At 40.7% G+C, this 17,146-nt stretch overlaps 1 long non-coding RNA gene across 1 annotated transcript; it reads right to left on the bottom strand.

Annotated features, from left to right (window-relative positions):
• Nucleotides 1-10,573: 10,573 nt before the first annotated feature.
• On the bottom strand, nucleotides 10,574-12,474 carry LOC119258694 (uncharacterized). The gene is made up of 3 exons (XR_005128285.2): nucleotides 12,335-12,474; nucleotides 11,753-11,900; nucleotides 10,574-11,268 (listed from the first exon to the last, which is right to left on the bottom strand). It is a non-coding gene; the product is annotated as an uncharacterized LOC119258694 (long non-coding RNA).
• Between the last annotated feature and the right edge of the window lie 4,672 nt (nucleotides 12,475-17,146).

The following is a 17,146-nucleotide window of genomic DNA, read 5'->3' as shown; positions in this document are numbered from 1 at the left end:
AGTTATTATAATAAAGTGAAAATCAAAATCAACAAGCAACTATAAACCAGAGATATTCTGCAGTGGGTGAGAAGGGAGTAGGAGAGGGGTGGGAAGAACACAAGGGACTATAGTGATGGTACATGGGTGAATGGGTGGTGGGAATTTCATGGGGCCTAACCGAGATGAGACAGCATTGTAAAAAAAAAAAAATGAACAATATAAAAAATATATAAAATTTAAAAAAAAGAAAACATTGTACCTTCCCCCAATCATTAGCAGTTGTATGATGGTGAGCACTTTACAAACTGTCTGAAACTCATTTTCTGCATCAGTAAAATGATGGGCATAATAAAAACTTGTATGTCAAATTAAGTTAAGCAAGAAAAAAATTATATGTCTATAAAAATACATATAATTGTGTATATATATGCATACATATATGCATGTATTTAGACAAACATATTCATATTCAAGGAGACAAACATAGTCAAGGAGAAAACTCAAGAGGTGTCTTCAAGGCAAGGTTGGATCCATTGGTTCAAACATTTTCATTAGACTTTCCTACTCAGCATCTATTAACCCTACTTTCTTCTGCTTCATTTTCAGTCACAGTATTCCAGAAACTCTAGATTTAGCCAGGTTCTTGTTATTTAAGAAGTAGATTTTTCTAGGAAGAGATCATTTCCCTAAGAGAACTCTGCCCCTGATTAGCTCATATTCCTGGAAGAAACCCTGTCCAAAGGCACAGGTGCCCTTAATGGGGTACATTACCTGCACATCCTATGGCCAGCAGGCCTTCACTGTCGAATGCACAAGAACTAAAAATTCACATGAGGGCTGGGGGAGGGGGAGCTACACATACACAGATAGGACTGGGAGTTAGACACAGTTCAGTGCAAAAAAAAAAATTACTCAAACTATTTCGAGCAGAAGCAGCTGTTGTGCAAAAAATTGCAGAATTGTTGGAAATGGCTAAAGTAGCCAATGCCAAGACACTGCTGCTGGGCTGCAAACTAACCTCACTACTGACTTCTTAGTCACACCTTAGCAACTGAGATACAGGAAGCAAGAACTGCTGTCAGCATCACAGCACTCTCATGCAGCTGGTGAACACATGGAAAAGTGGGTTCTAGAACCTGCTCTGACTCACTTCTGCAGACCCCTCCTATGGTCACCACCAGGGCAGGCTGCCACCCTCCCTTTCACATTCTAAGCTTCAATGGGGTACACCCCATATGCAGGACCTAAACCATTTCCAGAATCCTAACTGAAAAGAATGTTATTTAGACTTGTATTGCCTAAAAAATACCCAGCCCACCCCTGCGGAAAACAGTATGGAGGTTTCTCAAAATATTAAAAACAGATCTACTATATGACCCAGCAATTCCACTCCTGAGTATCTACCTGAAGAATGCAAAAACAGTAACTTGAAAGGATATATATACTCCTGTGTTTACTGCAGCACTATTTACTAAAGCTAAGCCACAGAAACAACCTAAGTGCCCTAGGTCACTGGAGTGAATAAGAAAAATATGACACATACACGCAATGGAATACTATGCAGTTATGAAAAAGATGAACTCTTGCCATTTGCAACAACATGAATGGAACTGGAGGGGATAATTCTAAGCAAAGTAAGTTAGAAGGAGAAAGATAAATATTGGATGGTTTCACCTATATAAGGAATTTAGAGAAACAAACCAAAGGGTCACACAAAACCAAACCGGCAAAGAAACCCAAGAAATCTGACTGTGGAACTGATGCTACAAGATAAAAAGGAAGAAGAGAGAAAGCACAGTGGGAAGGGGACACAATGGACTACAGTGGAGGACTATGCACGCTTTGGTGGTGGGTGTGGTATAATGTTAGGCATCTGAGAAGGTGTGTCCCTAGGCCTCTGAATCACATACAAGATTGTATATCAAATTTATCTTCATAAAAATAAATTTAACTTTTTTTTAAAGATTTATTTATTTATACAAGCACTGGGTACAGTCAGAAGCGTGGGAGGCTGAGAGAATTCACCAGAACCAGAGCGTAGAGCAGAACAGGCAGACTGACGAAGTACACTGCTGAGGGGAGCAGCGGGCGGCAGGAGAGGTCTGCGTGCCATGTGGGACTCTCACCTGGCAGCCGGGGATCGAACCGGCGCAGCAGAGGCTGTGGGCAGTTTCGCAACCCAGCGCTCAACCACTGCGCCACTGGGGAGGCCCTTAACTATTTTTTTTTTTATGCTCACTCTTTGTAATATAAGAGAGCACAGGAGGGAGGGACTTGGATGCCAACTACCAACAAACAATATTTAACATGGCAATTAAAAGTGACAGATAACTGGTGCCAAATATCTAATCTGATGCACACTAAAGCTTTATATTTGGCCACTTGGCATATGTGAACGGTAATCGCCAATTTTCTCCATGTGGAATTCTAGATTCTTAATATATTTTCAGTTTTGGGGAAGTGCTGAGATATCAATTCCCATCATTATTGTTATATACTAGGTAAACTGTTACAAACAAAAATACCAGGGCCTTCCCAGGGGCACAGGGGGTTGAGCGCCACTCTGTGAAGCTGTCCACAGCCTCTGCAGTGCTGGTTCGATTCCCAGACGGCCAGGGAGATTCCCACATGGCGCAGCAGACCTCTCCTTCCTCGCCCACTTCTTCCGTCTGCCTGTTCTGCTCCCCACTCTGTCTCTGGTGAATTCTCTCACCCTCCTCTCACCCTCCCAGTTCTTCTATAAATAAATAAATCTTTAAAAAAATACCAGGACATCTATTCATCACCTAACAACTTTCATTCTCTACTGAAATAACTGCTGCCAAGTGAAACTTGTCAAATGGGTAAATTTTCCATTAATTTTATTTTTTTCCATTAATTTTAATGAGAAAAATCAACATGAATTCCAAACCAAGATAGCCAAATAATTTCACCAAAATGTTTCATTTGTCCAATGAATTAATTCTGTGCACATGACACACAGCAATTTCAAAATGAATGCATTTTTATATGTAAAATGTAATTTTAAGGAAGTTTTACTGTACTCACTAAAGAACAAACAAACTTGAAAATGGGTGGTAGTTTATATAGGAGGACTAGGAAAGAGTAATTCTTTGAAAGGCACATTTTTATTTCTGTATCATTTGCTCACAAATATTTCAACCTTTTGATGACTTGTAGGTTTTCTTACATTCAAAATGCACTTACCAATGAGAAGAAAAACAACTGGAACAAAACGAAAGCTAAACACGAGAGCATTTTGAAACATATGGAATTGTACACACATACTTCAGACTTAAGAATCATGCTACTTCTTCATCTCTCTTATTGAGCATATGTGTATAAAGGAAAATATCTGGGACTCATCCAAACATGTGCAATTGAAATCTATTCCACCTGCTATTTTCTCATTAAAAACTGTCCTGTCAAGTAACTTGTTGAGTTGCTTAAAATCATAATGTTGAAACATGAATTCTTGTATGAAATTTTTTAGTGTGTTTCATGGTGAAACACACCCAAAAAAGTTGCAAAAGTGGTATAATTTTTCAATGACTGTGCCCAAATGGCCTTAAATGAACAGTTGTTAAATAAGGTAAGCCCACACTTGGAAAGTTCAGAGGACATAGTTTTAGCATAAAATTTACTTGTAATAATACAAGGACCTTAGGCTCACAGAATTGTTATAAGAATAAAATTAATAAAATTAATGAATGTATGCAAAGCATACCTAGAACTGGGCTTGACACATAGCAAGAAAATTATTAGTATTAGATAATATTTGTTTAGAATCACACTTTATTTATATTTTACACTATATGCATCTCTAAAATGTGTGCTATTACACTCCTACTTTCAAATCAAACTAAAAACCTTATTGGTAAAATTGATTTAAGCTCAACTGATTGGATTAGGGCAACACTGCTTCCAAGATGAATCTTGCAAGTACTAAATACTAAGCAATAGCAATCTACCAACGGAGAAGAGCGAGAGCTGTAACTAGAGTCCCTCCCTAATGCAAACATACAGGAAAGGCCAAAAGCTGAGAACGGACCAGGAAAAATGGAAATAAATTTGTTCACATCCTAACCTTCACCCAAAATACAGGATAACACAAGAATTTGAAAACAGTGGTACGTTAAAAGCAGCCATTGAACAACAAAAGCCAAAACACTTTTTGGATAAATTGACTGGATCCATGCCCACTAATAGTTAAGCAGAGTAAGGTATATGCTCATTTCTGAGAATAAATAACAACCACCTCATTTTCTACTGTTCTACCTACAATGCTAAATATTAATTCAAAAAGGTAAGACACCCCCAAAGCAAAAAATAAACATCCATAACAAAAGATAGTAAAATTAATAGAAACAGGTTCAGGGATTCAGATGTTGGAAGAATAAGGCAGGTAATTTTACATAACTGCAATTAATATGCTAAAAGGAAAACAATGTGTAGGAATGTATGAAACTTTCAAAAGAGAGATAAAAATTACAAATGTTGAATGTTTCCAAAATTTTCAAAAAGTTAAATGGAAATAATAAAAATAAAACACATGAAAAGAGAAATGAAGAATTGTCTTAGCAGCCTTACTACTAGCCTGGCTAGAAAGTCCAAAAGACTATCAAAAAACTACTAGAAATAATAAGTGAATACAATAAGTGATAGGATACAAATTAACATACAAAAACTGCAATATTTCTATGAGTAAATAATGACTTACAATAAAAAGAAAATAAGTGTGAAATCCCATTTAAAATCACACCATTAAAGATGAAATACCTGGGAATAAATTTAACAAAGGAAGTGAACAAATTATATGTTGCTGCTTTGCAGCGGGAAATGCATGCGGCAGGAAATGCAGCGACGAGGGACACAGCAGTCATGGAGCAGGTTTGTCAGACAAGATGTTATAGGGCAACCCCGATACAAAACGGGGTGCCTGACTGTGGGTCCTCACCCGCACGCTTAAAAGCACTTATCAATGCTCTACTGCAGGCACACGCGAAAGGTTAATAAAAGGTTTATTTACAAGGGAAGGGGAAATGAGAAAATGTACAGCTCAGGGAGAAAAGTGGGAGACAAAGTTTTAAATGAGTCCTACCCGATCCACTGATCTGGAATCCCAAATGGCGCTCTGAGAGCTGGCCGCAAGCCAGGAGCCGTGAAGCCAGGAGGAGAGCGATAGCGAGCCAGCCCAAGGCCCACATGTTTGGTTTTTATACCCAACCTGGCTGCTTAACTCCACCCTCAGGTCCCAGCCACCTTCCCTTTGGTGGTGACGGGATTTGTCTTTCCCAATGTCTTGAAGGCTTTAGTCTGGAGTGGGAGTGGAGTCCACAAAGCCTGTATGGGATTAGCTCAGGACATCATTTCTCCCTTACAGAGAATCTGCTACTTGAGCAGAAATTCTTGTGCCATTTATTGAAAGCACACAGGATAGTAAAAGCTGATCATGCAACAATGGTATTGATGGAGGACAGGAATAGAAAAACTGGAAAGGAGGCCTCACAAGACTAAAACCTGACTCACACAAGGAGGTGGGGGTCGAGGGGAATAACATAACCATTCACCCAGCTGTAGAGGTTGTAACCCTCAGGCACCACTGCCTTATCACAAGGCATGAGACCCAAGCAGGATCAGATGCTACAGGGAGTGGAGCACAGACCTGAGGGTAAAGATATGGAGATTGGGCCCACCCTGGAATCTCTGGTCCCTTCCTGGTTTTGCCTCGTTATCCCTTCCTGGTTTTGCCTAGTTATCCCAAATCAGCAACAAACAGGCCACTCCACGGAGGAGTGACCCCTCCCAAACAGAAGGGGACTATATCAGTGCAGTCTCTGCATAGGCTTGGGGCAGCCCTCCCACTGCCCACCTGTGACTATGCAGGTGCTTCCCTTCACCAACTCTCTCCCTCTGCAGGGCAGAAGCCTCCTGCCTGCCCATGATCTGTACCATGGGTAGGACTTCTGTCTACTGACCTCCCTCAGGGGAGGCAGCTCTCCTCAAGGCCATGTGCCTGCAACCATGCAGGCCTCTCTTAGCAAAACCTGTCCTTTTCCCTTTCTCTAGTAAACCTGTTCTTTAAATATGAATAACATCTCTGTCTCATGGGGAAACTCGCCTCATGCCGCTTGAATGGGAGCTCTGGTGAAACCTTTCCCAGAGTGAACCCAAGGACCCCACACTCTACAAAACTGCACTAAAACTACAAAATACATAAAAGAAGACATAGGTGATAATTTCCCAGACATCAACCACAAAGATATATTTGGGGACACTACTCCAAAAGTGAGGAAAACAAAAGCAAAAATAAATAAATGGGACTATATCAAGCTAAAAGGTTTTGTTATAGGACAGGAAGAGGGGCAGCCCAAACCCCGCAAACCTGCCTATTCTAAATGGGTTCTGCCATCCGCCGCATCAACACAAAACATATGAGACTTTAATGAAAAGGAACTTTAATAAAACTAGGAAACAATACAGGAAAGGCAAAGAGTCTAGTTTCTAAATGAAGCACCCAAAGTTACCCGTCCCCTCGTGGGTAAAAGTCCATCCAAATGGGATTGGTCCAGAACAAGGCCCCAAAGCCTGCCACAAGTCTAAAGCATCTTCCAGTGGGGACCCACAGCAAAGGGTCACAAACAACCGGACAAGCCCGGAAGGAAAAGAGCAAAATCAACATCAAGATAAAAGCTGCCATTGTCACCTCCCCACGGGTCTCACCCACATCTGTGTCACCCAGTCCACGACCAAAAGACAAGCACAGTTTCTTCACGTGTCTCTAGGCTCCATCCTGCTTCCTTCCTTCCTCCGTCTCTTCTTGCAGCTTCTTCTCTTGCTGCTCAGCTCCACCCTCCCTTGGGTGGGGCAGGGAACCTCCCCCTTTCCTGGGGACCACCCTGTTGCAGTTTTTGTACCTCATAAGAAATCATCACAAAAACAAAAAGGTGACATCTAGACTGGGAGAAAATATTTGCACATCACATGTCAGATGAAGAGTTAATTTCCAAAATATATAAAGAACACATCCAACTCAACAACAAAAAAATTGAACAACCCAGTCAGAAAATGGGCAAAAGATCTAAATAGACAGTTCTCCAAAGAACATCCCACAAGCTCATGAAAAAAATGCTCAACATCACTTATTATAAGGCCTATGCAAATCAAAACCACAATGAAATATCATCTCATCTCTGTGAGAACGGCCTATATCAAAAAGATTGGAAACAATAAATTTTGGCAAGGATTTGGGGAAAAAGGAATACCCTTTGTTGGTGAGAATGTAATTTGGCAATCCCGCTATAGAAAATGGTATGAAGAGGGCCTCCCTGATGGCGCAAGGGGTTAAGCAACGCGTTATGAAGCAATCCGCAGCCTCTGCAGCACAAGTTCAATCCCCGGCTGGCCAGAGAGAAAGCCACATGGCGAAGCAGACCTCTCCTGTCTTGCCTGCTGCTCCCCTCAGCAATGTATTTCAGTCAGTCTGCCTGTTCTGTTCCCCACTCCGTCTCTGGTGAATCCTCTCACCCCTCATACCTCTGGCCTGTACGCCAGTTCTTGTATGCATAAATAAATAAATCTTTAAAAAAACAAAAAGAAAATGGTATGATGATTCCTCGAAAAATAAAAATGGGGGCCTCCCTGATGGTGCAAGGGGTTAAGCACCGCACTATTCACAGCCTCTGCAGCACAAGTTGGATCCCCGGCCAGCCAGGGAGCTACCCACATGATGCGGAAGACCTCTCCTGTCTCACCCACTGCTCCCCTCAGCCGTGTGTTTCAGTCAGTTTGCCTGTTCTGTTCCCCGCTCTGTCTCTGGTGAGTCCTCTCACCCCCCCCATATCTCTAGCCTGTGCCCCAGCTCTTGGATGCATAAATAAAGCTTTAAAAAATATATAAAAATAAAAATGGATGTACTGTACGATCCATCAATACAACTGCTAGTTATTTACCTGAAGAACATGAAAACACAATACAAAAATACTGATGCACTCCTATGTTCACAGCACCATTACTTACAGTAGCCACGACATGGAACCAACCTAAAATGTCCACCTACAGATAACCAAATTAAAAAAAAAGTGTGGACTATATACTCAATGGACTATTACTCAGCTATTTAAAAATTATAAAATAGCACTTTTTAGGGCAAATGGATAGATCTTGAGGTGATTATACTAAGTGAGTAAGTGAGAAAATAGTTACCAGATGGTCTCATTCATTTGTGGAATATAAATAACCAAAGAGAACAAACCAACAAAACAATGGGGATGGGGGGAGGGGGAAAGTGGATGGAAAATGACAGGTTTTACTTTTTTTTAAGATTTATTTATTTATTTATACAAGAACCAGGGTACAGGCCAGATGTGCAGGAGGGTGAGAGGATTCACCAGAGACAGAGTGGGGAACAGAAGAGGCAGACTGACAAAATACACTGCTGAGGGGAGCAGCGGGAGGAGACAGGAGAGGTCTGCTGAGCAGGGATCGAACCAGCGCTGCAGAGACTGCGGACAGACAGCGGACAGCTTCACAGCACTGCGCTCAACCCTCTGTGCCACCAGGGGAGACCCAGAAGATGACAGGTTTTAGCCCTCCAAGTCCATCCTTTGGTGGAGAGTGAGTGAGGCAAGTTCATATATGGAGGTATGAAGCTCTACTCTCAAAATCACAGTTATACAAACTAGTAGCAAATCAACAAAATTTTTTTAATTAAAAATGAAATTCCACCAATCTCTTATATACAAAAAATCAACTCAAAATAAATGAAAAACTTGAACATAAAACCTGAAATTATAAACTGAAAGAAAAATAGTTGGCCAGTTCCTTCATATCAATATTGGTGAGATTTTTTTAGAATTTAACACCAAGGGCAAAATGAATACACGGGATGACATCAAACTAAAAAGCTTCAGCACATCAAAGGAAATTGTCATGAAAATGAAAAGCCAATGGGGTCTCTCTGGGGGTGTAAGGGTAAGGGTCAGTGCTATCACCCTATCACCACTGCTGCCTAAGTTTGATCCCCAGCCAGGGAGCTGACATGCATGGCACAGCAGCCCTCTCCTGTCTCACCAGCTGCTCCCCTCAGCAGTGTATTTCAGTAGATCCGCCTGTTCTGCTCCCCACTCTTTCTCTGGTGAATCCTCTTACTGGCCCCCCGCACCTCTAGCCTACACCCCAGTTCTTCTATGCACAAATAAATAAAAATAAATTTTAAAAAAAAGTTACCTTTAAAAAAATGAAAAAGCAATGTACCAAATGGAAAACATATTTTACAAATCATGTACCTGATAAGGGGTTAATATCCAAAAAAATATAAAGAACTCACACATTTCAACAGTAAAATGAAACAATCTGATTTTAAAAAGAGCAGAGGATCTGACAGACATCTTTCCAAAGACACACAGGTGACCAACAGGTGCATGTAGAAGTGCTCAATATCACTAATCAGGGAAATGCAAATAAAACCACAGTGATCTATCCCCTAACACCCATTATAATGGTTAGCATCAAAAAGAGAAGAAACCACAAGTGTTGGCAAAGATGTGGAGAAAAGGGAACCCTTGTGCACTGTTAGTGGGAACATAAACTGGTAGAGTCACTATAGAAAACAGTATGGAGACTCCTCCAAAAATCCAAAAAAGAACTACTATATGATCCAGCAATTCCTGAGTATTTCTAGGTATAACAATTTCTTAGTATTAATTCAAAGAAATGAAAACACTAACTTGAAAAGATATGCACACGCCCATGTTTACTGTGCCATTGTTCGCAATAGCCAAAAAATAAAACTCAAGTGTCCATTATCAAAGGATGAATGAATAAAGAAGTTGTGAAATGTATAGATATAGTCACCATGGAATATTCCTCAGCAATAAAAAGGAATGAAATCTTTGCCATTTGAAAGATCATAGATGAACCTTGAGGGCATTATACTAAATGAAATGAGTCAGGCAGAGAAGTACAAACACTATATGATCTCAATTATATGAAAATCTCAGAAAAAGAAAACTTCATGAACACAGACTGGTGGTTGCCAGAGACCGGGGGTGGAGAGTAAAGGAAATCCATGAAAGGCATCAAAAGGTACAAACTTCCAGTTACAAAATAAATTACTCCTGAGGATGTTATTGTGAGTAAGGTGATTCTAACTAATAACATTGTGTTGTATATGTCAGAGTTGCTAAGAGAATAGATATTACAAGTTCCTATCACACACATGCAGGTAACTGTAATGATGGATGTCAACTAAACTTATTGTGATAGTCATCTGACAATATATAAAAATATGAAATCGTTATGTTATACACCTGAATATATGTTGTATGTCAATTACATCTCAATTAGAGGGGGGGAAAAAAGAGAAGGAAGTTTTTTTACCTCAACTGGAAACAGGCACATTAGTTAACCAGTGCGGACAACATTCTCTATAAATTTCTGCAAGATGGCAAAAGTGTTTCAAGTGTTAACTTCAGGTAACAAATTTTAAGAAGCCAAACACGAAAATACTGATCTACAAATAATGAGGACCCACTGTGTATTTGTCATGTTAAAAAACAGAAAATATTTAATAGCCGATTGGCTTGATTTATAGCTTTTACACAAATAGGTATGTGAAACTGGGGCTTAAATTTGACTCTTACCCAGCCCCATAGATGTCAGGAGTAAGCCTGCTCCTCATCCAAAAGAACAGTCCAGGACAAAAATGTGATGAACCTACGTAGAGTTTTTGGTTAGTGCCTTTTTTTAATCCATACATTTGAGGGCATATAACATCATTTTTTATCTCCTGTTTTTAATTCCTTCTTACTCATAAATCAAAGCCCTGTGCTTAGACATACACACACAAAGCCCTGCAGCTTACTTTACCCAGAATAGAAACCTAACTTAGAAAAATCTAATCCATATCCCATCTCATTACTATATCAGGACCCATTTCCTCAGGCCACTATGCTAGGCTAGATGAGATAAGAAAATGTTGATCACATAAATTTTTTTATGATAGTAGAATGTTCAGTTCTGTTAAACTATGTCACGGTGCTATCACAAGTGATAATAAGCCTCAGCTAAGTTTAGTAATTTTTTTCTGGAACACTTCTAAATAATAGCTCAGTAAAGATTTTTTTAGACATGGTAGCGATCTTTCTGGAAGCTGTTTGAGGGTGATACAGAGATTTCAAATCATATCATCAAATTTCTGTTCCACAGGATACTTTATGTATTAATGTGATCCTCACTAGTCAGCCAAAACTGTCATTAGGAAGAACAGGAGACATCCCCTTTGTCCTGAAAGAGAATGGACAGGCCATTACTCAGGGGGAAGTACAAATATCAAAGGTTAGAAGCTATGGGGGTGGACCCAGACCACAGCTCTGCTGGGCCAAGTTCACTGTGTTCTTGGAAAAGCAGGTCCACACAAAAAGGAAACTGGATCAAAGCTAAGGGCAAACAAGGCCTAACAAAGGAACAGTGCTTGTGGGGAGGAGGAGCTGAATGAATCTAGAAATAAGGAGTTGAAACCCACCTCTTCTAGAAAATACTTCCTCCCAGTTCCAAGCCTCTGGGAAATTAACTTTTCCTTGGAACACCAAAAACAATGGCTTATACACTTTGAAATCTCTCAGCTACAGATAATTTTTAAAAACTGGAACCTAGTAATTGCCAGCTTTTCGCTTTGCTGATTGACTGGGTACAACTTATAAGTTAACATTTGCCATTATAATTTCATATAAGAAATACTATTTTGACATAAGTAGAAAAATGTAATTACCAAATAAAGGAGAGACTTTCCCAACATAGAAAGACTCTGATGTTGACACTTTGCGGCATACCAGTTCAGACATCACCGTGGACCATTTCACTCCACATGAGAGAAGATGACCTGGTCTTTGTGACATGAGAGTCCATTCAAAATGGTCCTTCAGGGATTGAGGCATAGGCAACAGTTATAGAGAAATGACGAACAGCCATGAAAGCCTTAAATAGAGCTTCCTAAGTGACATCTGATAGAGAAACTTTATCACATTCATAGCCCCAGCTGGGTTCCCTGCCCGGGAATCACTGTCCAAAGTCCTTCCCATTTGTTGGTGTCTGGCTGGTAGCTACAGCGGAATGTCTTTGTGGCATTAAACTAAGGTGTCATCTGGGAACAGAACTAGCAAACGTCTCCTGCAATGAATGCTATCTTTACCTAAAAGGGCATGATAACTGCTTAATCAAAGCAGGAGGAAAGACCTAGGGATCAAATCAAGGTAAGAATAAATATGAGGGGGGGCAAGTTTGGTACCTACTCATAGCAATGGATATGGACAAAAGGAACCAAAGAACAAGGTTTGACAAATGTTAATCCTACCTGGTCAAAAAGAAACACAGTCGAGACATGGAAATGGCTAGGTTGATGGCCGGGCACATGAAGATAATCTGCTCTCTCAGCCTCTCCTTTGCTTTGATTCAAAATTCACCAGGCAGAATGCTGGTGACGGTTTTCATTCCCTATCCTGTGAGGAGAAAATGCCCTGAATACAGACACAAATATTAGGACAAGTATGTCCTCCTCTGAAAAATCAAAAAATTACACAGAAATCTGTTAATTTCAGCCAGGGGGACTGGGCAGTCTTGTATACTCTGGAAACAGACAAAACCAAGTTTCTTGACCTGTAAGACTGGTGACAATTTGAGGGTCCCACAGAGAAATTTGAGTATTCAAGCAGCCCCTCTCTTGCCTTTTCCAGCAGCATCCTCTGATCATCAGTACACATTCCTCAGTTACCCTGTCTATATACTACCCCACGTTACGGCATGGTGTCTTAAATTTCCAGTTTTCTAAGTAAAGCATGATCTGGTCCTTCAAGTGTTTATTGAAGTAAATTATAAGGTAGATGGAGATAATAACATCTAAAAGAAACTTCTTATAGCACCACAAGAAGATCTGGATAGAGGCAAAGAATTTGAAGTAAATAAGTAGGAAATATTATAAGATGAAAAGAGTTTGAATAATGAGACCCAGGTTCCAGCACCAGTTCTACTACTTGCAAATTACTTTCTCTGTATGTTCTCATCTTCCCCTGTAAATGAAAGGATCATCTAGAATTTTCAGGGACTTTAGTGAATCTTTATATAGGCTGCTGAGCTTAAAAACTAGTGTTAACAATAAACTATACAAATACCAAAATCTATCTCTTTCAATCCGGTGCTTTTAGAGAAAGATAGAGTGATTTAGTTCTATGAGAGGAACTTCAGGCCTTCTCCTCAGCCTCAAGTCTCTACTGGACAAGAGACATGAGTATATGAGGACTAAAGGTAATAGATAATTGATCCCACTGAACTTCCCCAATGGGATATAGTCGAGGTGACAGCAATGAATGGTCACCTGAACAACTGCAACAGTGTTCAAGAGACACTGTCCAAGAAAAGTTAACCTCAAATGAGATAAAATTCAAGGCAGGATGAAACTGAAGTCTTCAGACACACAGTCACACCCTGTGATCTGCATCCTGGCCAGTTACCCTGGGGCCACTTCCAACCTTGTGATTAAGAACCTCAAAGTGCATGGACAGTGATGGAACAATCCCATCACTCTAGCCAATAACTTCCAGTTCCCTCTGCACTAAATCCAAAGCCAAAACAAAAACATGCTCAGGCAGCCAGTCATTTCCATTGTCAGACATCTTTTTAAGATTTATTTTTATTTATTTATGCATACAAGAACTGGAGCCCAGGCCAGAGGCACAAGGGGTGAGAGGATTCATCAGAGACAGAGTGAGGAGCAGAACAGGCGGATCTGCTGAAATACACTGCTGAGAGGAGCAGCAGGCAAGTCAGGAGAGGTCTGCTGTGCCATGTGGGTAACTCCCTGGCCGGGGATCGAACTTGTGCTGCAGTGGCTGGTGATAGCTTGCTAGGCGCTGAGACTATAACCCCTGTGCCACCAGGGAGGCCCCTGTCAGACATCTTTAGCTATAAAATATTTCTTAATTTCTTATCAAAAATGTCAAATGTATAGAAGAATAGAGGAGATGGAATCATGAGCTCACACACTGTCATCTGAGTTTTAAAATTGCTAGTATGTTGCCATCTCAGCTTCTTTTAGTTTTCCTCTGTTAAAGTATTTTAGAGTAAATAACAGATATTACAAATCCTCACCGTTGCATCGAGACAACACCACACTGACAAACAGGAGTAGTGGAGCAGGCTACATAATGCAGGATGCTGCTGAAGAGCAAGATCCTTGCCCTTTTATTGACACATGTAATTGGTTTTAAGAAGATAAGGGAGACTAAGGAAAGGGGAAGGGTGTAGAAGATTAGGGATTGTGAGTCTGCCCTCCAGGCACTTCTAATCTACTTGATGCTACACCCTAATCCCCAGCCATGGTTCTAATCTTATCAACGAGGCTCTCCACTGATCAGCTTCTGGGGTCCCTTGTCATACATCGGTCCTCAGCCCCACCGGGCATTCCCGGTCATACCTCGTGATGTATAAATCGTATAAATCGGGAGTATATGTTATGCATCGGTCCTCAGCCCCCTGGGCATACTGGACATACCTTGTGATGCATATGTTATGCATCTGGTCCTCAGCCCTCCGGGTGTTCTGGACATACCTTGTGATGCATAACCTTCCCAGTGTGATCCAGCTTTGTGCTCTTGTTTGATCTGAAGGGCTCAAGGGTTTGGGCTCCTGTTCCTAACTGGCCGGACCACTTTGACCTTGTTTAGGTGACAAAATGGTAGCCGAATAGGCTGCCTAGGAGTAGCAGACCCACACTCACCCATATATATCTTAGTATGCATCTTTGAAAAGGACCTGTTTCTGTAAACTCACACTAGCATTTTTCACACTTAACAAAATTCATAATATCAAAATTTCCAATATCACCTAATACCTAGCCTATATTCAAATTACTCAGTTATGTCCAGCCCCCCAAAAAGCACCTGGTTTATTCAAACCAGTGTCCAGAGCATTACAATGCATTGCATTTGGTGGATGTGTCTTTGAAGTCTCCTATTAAGTAAGAACAGTCACAGCCTTCTTATTTACTGAAGAGACTAAAGTAATTATCATCTTATAGAACAGTCACATGTGGATTTGTCTATGATTCCTTGTGGCATTATTTAAGTTCATCTGTATCCTCTATGTTCCTTATAAACTGAAGTTAGGTCTCTATGTTTAGTTAGATCCATTTTAGGCATGGCCCCTTCATTGGGGATGCTGTCTGCAGCACCATGCATTGCATCAGGACACCACACGTAGCATCTAGTTATGGCACCACTGGGGTGCTGATCTGATCATTGTGTATGGGGTGACTCTGAGATCACCACTGTATATTTATATTTTTCCCCGTTGGGACCAGCTTTAGGTCTAGACAGTGGTATTTTATGACTATCCACTTACTCAATTCTGTTTTTTAGCAGGTTCAGTAAGGAAGAGGTGTCCCCTAAAAACCACACCATGTAGTTGTCCTATCACAAATCCCTGTTATACTTGATTGTTTTCCCTTTGATTTCTAAAATTCAGAGCAAGAAGTAGCTATAGTAGTCACCCCTGATGGTTAGTAAGCAATTTTTACTTTGGGGTCTTTCTTAGCATAGAGATTCATTGATTTTTGTGTTTTAATCATTTATAGTCATTGTTCTTTTTAATCTTCAATTTGTCCCAGCTTTGGCCAGTAGGAGCCCTCCAGGCTGGCTCTTGTGTCCTTTTGACATGATCCCATTCATGTTTGCATGTTACTTGCTTTTGTGAAACAAGCTATTCCGAGTTTACCTTAAGCATCCTCTGCCACAGACCTGAAACCAGCCACCTTCCCCAGCTATTTGCTCCTTTTAATGGGAAATGGTATTATTGATAAACCAAATCTGGCCACTAGGTGTCCTCCGATTCTGGGACATCGCTGAATATTACACCTCTCTTTTGTCTCTCTGTCTCTCTTTGTCTCTCTCTCTTTCTGTCTGTCTCTCTCTCCTGCACCCCCCTTCTGAGTCCCACAACCACTCTTAGATAGTTGCATGGCTGTAATTTAGGCACTTAGGCTAGTGCTGTTCTAAACTGGATTCCCTGTTTTTCAGATCCTGTACCGTCCTCAGTTTTTGCTCTCTCGCTTCGGCAAAACACATTCTGTGGCAAATTACTGATAAAATACATACAGTAGGTAAATCTTTTGAAACCTTGCATGTCCAAAAAAATAAAATCTTTCTAACTTCACACTTGATCAAATATAGAATTCTAGGCCAAGAAAACATTTTCATTTAAAATTTCTATTTCCTACAGGCAAAACACTACATGACATACACCTCAGTAACAGCTTTAAAGACACATCACCCAAAGCAGTGATAGTGACAGCAAAGATAAACAGCTGGGGCTACATCAAATTAAAGCGTTTCTGCACAGCAAAAGAGACAATAACCAAAACAAAGAGACGCCCCACCTACTGGGAGAACATTTTTGCACCCAACATTAATGATAAAGGACTGATCACAAGAATCTACAAAGAGCTGATGAGACTCAACAAAAACAAAGTAAATAATCAGTCAAAAAATGGGCAGGGCCTCCCCAGTGGCACAGCGGTTGAGCGCTGGGTTACGAAGCTGCCCGCAGCCTCTGCAGCGCCGGTTCAATCCCCGGCTGCTCCCCAGCCACCGGCGGAGGGTTCCACATGGTGTGCAGACGTCTCCTGCCGCCCACTGCTGCCCTCAGTAGTGTACCTCAGTCCTTCTGCCTGCTCTGCTCCCCGCTCTGGTGAATTCTCTCACCCTCCCATGCTTCTGACTATATCCAGTGCTTGTATAAATAAATAAATAAATAAATAAATCTTTAAAAAAAAAAATGGGCAGAAGAGCTAATAAGAAACTTCTCCAAAAGGAAATGCAAATAGCCATAGGCATATGAAAAAAATGTTCAACATCACTTGTAATCAAAAAAATGCAAATCAAAACTAAATGAGATACCAACTTACACCAGTGAGAATGGCACATATTAAAACAATAACAAATGTTGGCGAGGATGTGCAGAAAAAGGAACTCTCCTGCACTGCTGGTGGGAGTACAAAGTGGTCTAACCACCATGGAAAGCTGTGTGGAGATTCCTCAATCTGCTAAAGATGGATCTTCCATATGATCCAGCAATTCCACTCCTAGGTATTTACCAAAAGGACACAGAAACATTA

This window comes from Talpa occidentalis, unplaced genomic scaffold, assembly GCF_014898055.3.
Source record: "Talpa occidentalis isolate TD23 unplaced genomic scaffold, MPIMG_talOcc4v2.1 talOcc4.5, whole genome shotgun sequence".
In the NCBI taxonomy this organism is placed as follows: domain Eukaryota; kingdom Metazoa; phylum Chordata; class Mammalia; order Eulipotyphla; family Talpidae; genus Talpa; species Talpa occidentalis.
Note: the sequence above shows the minus strand (reverse complement) of the source record. Positions and strands in the feature narration are given on the sequence as shown.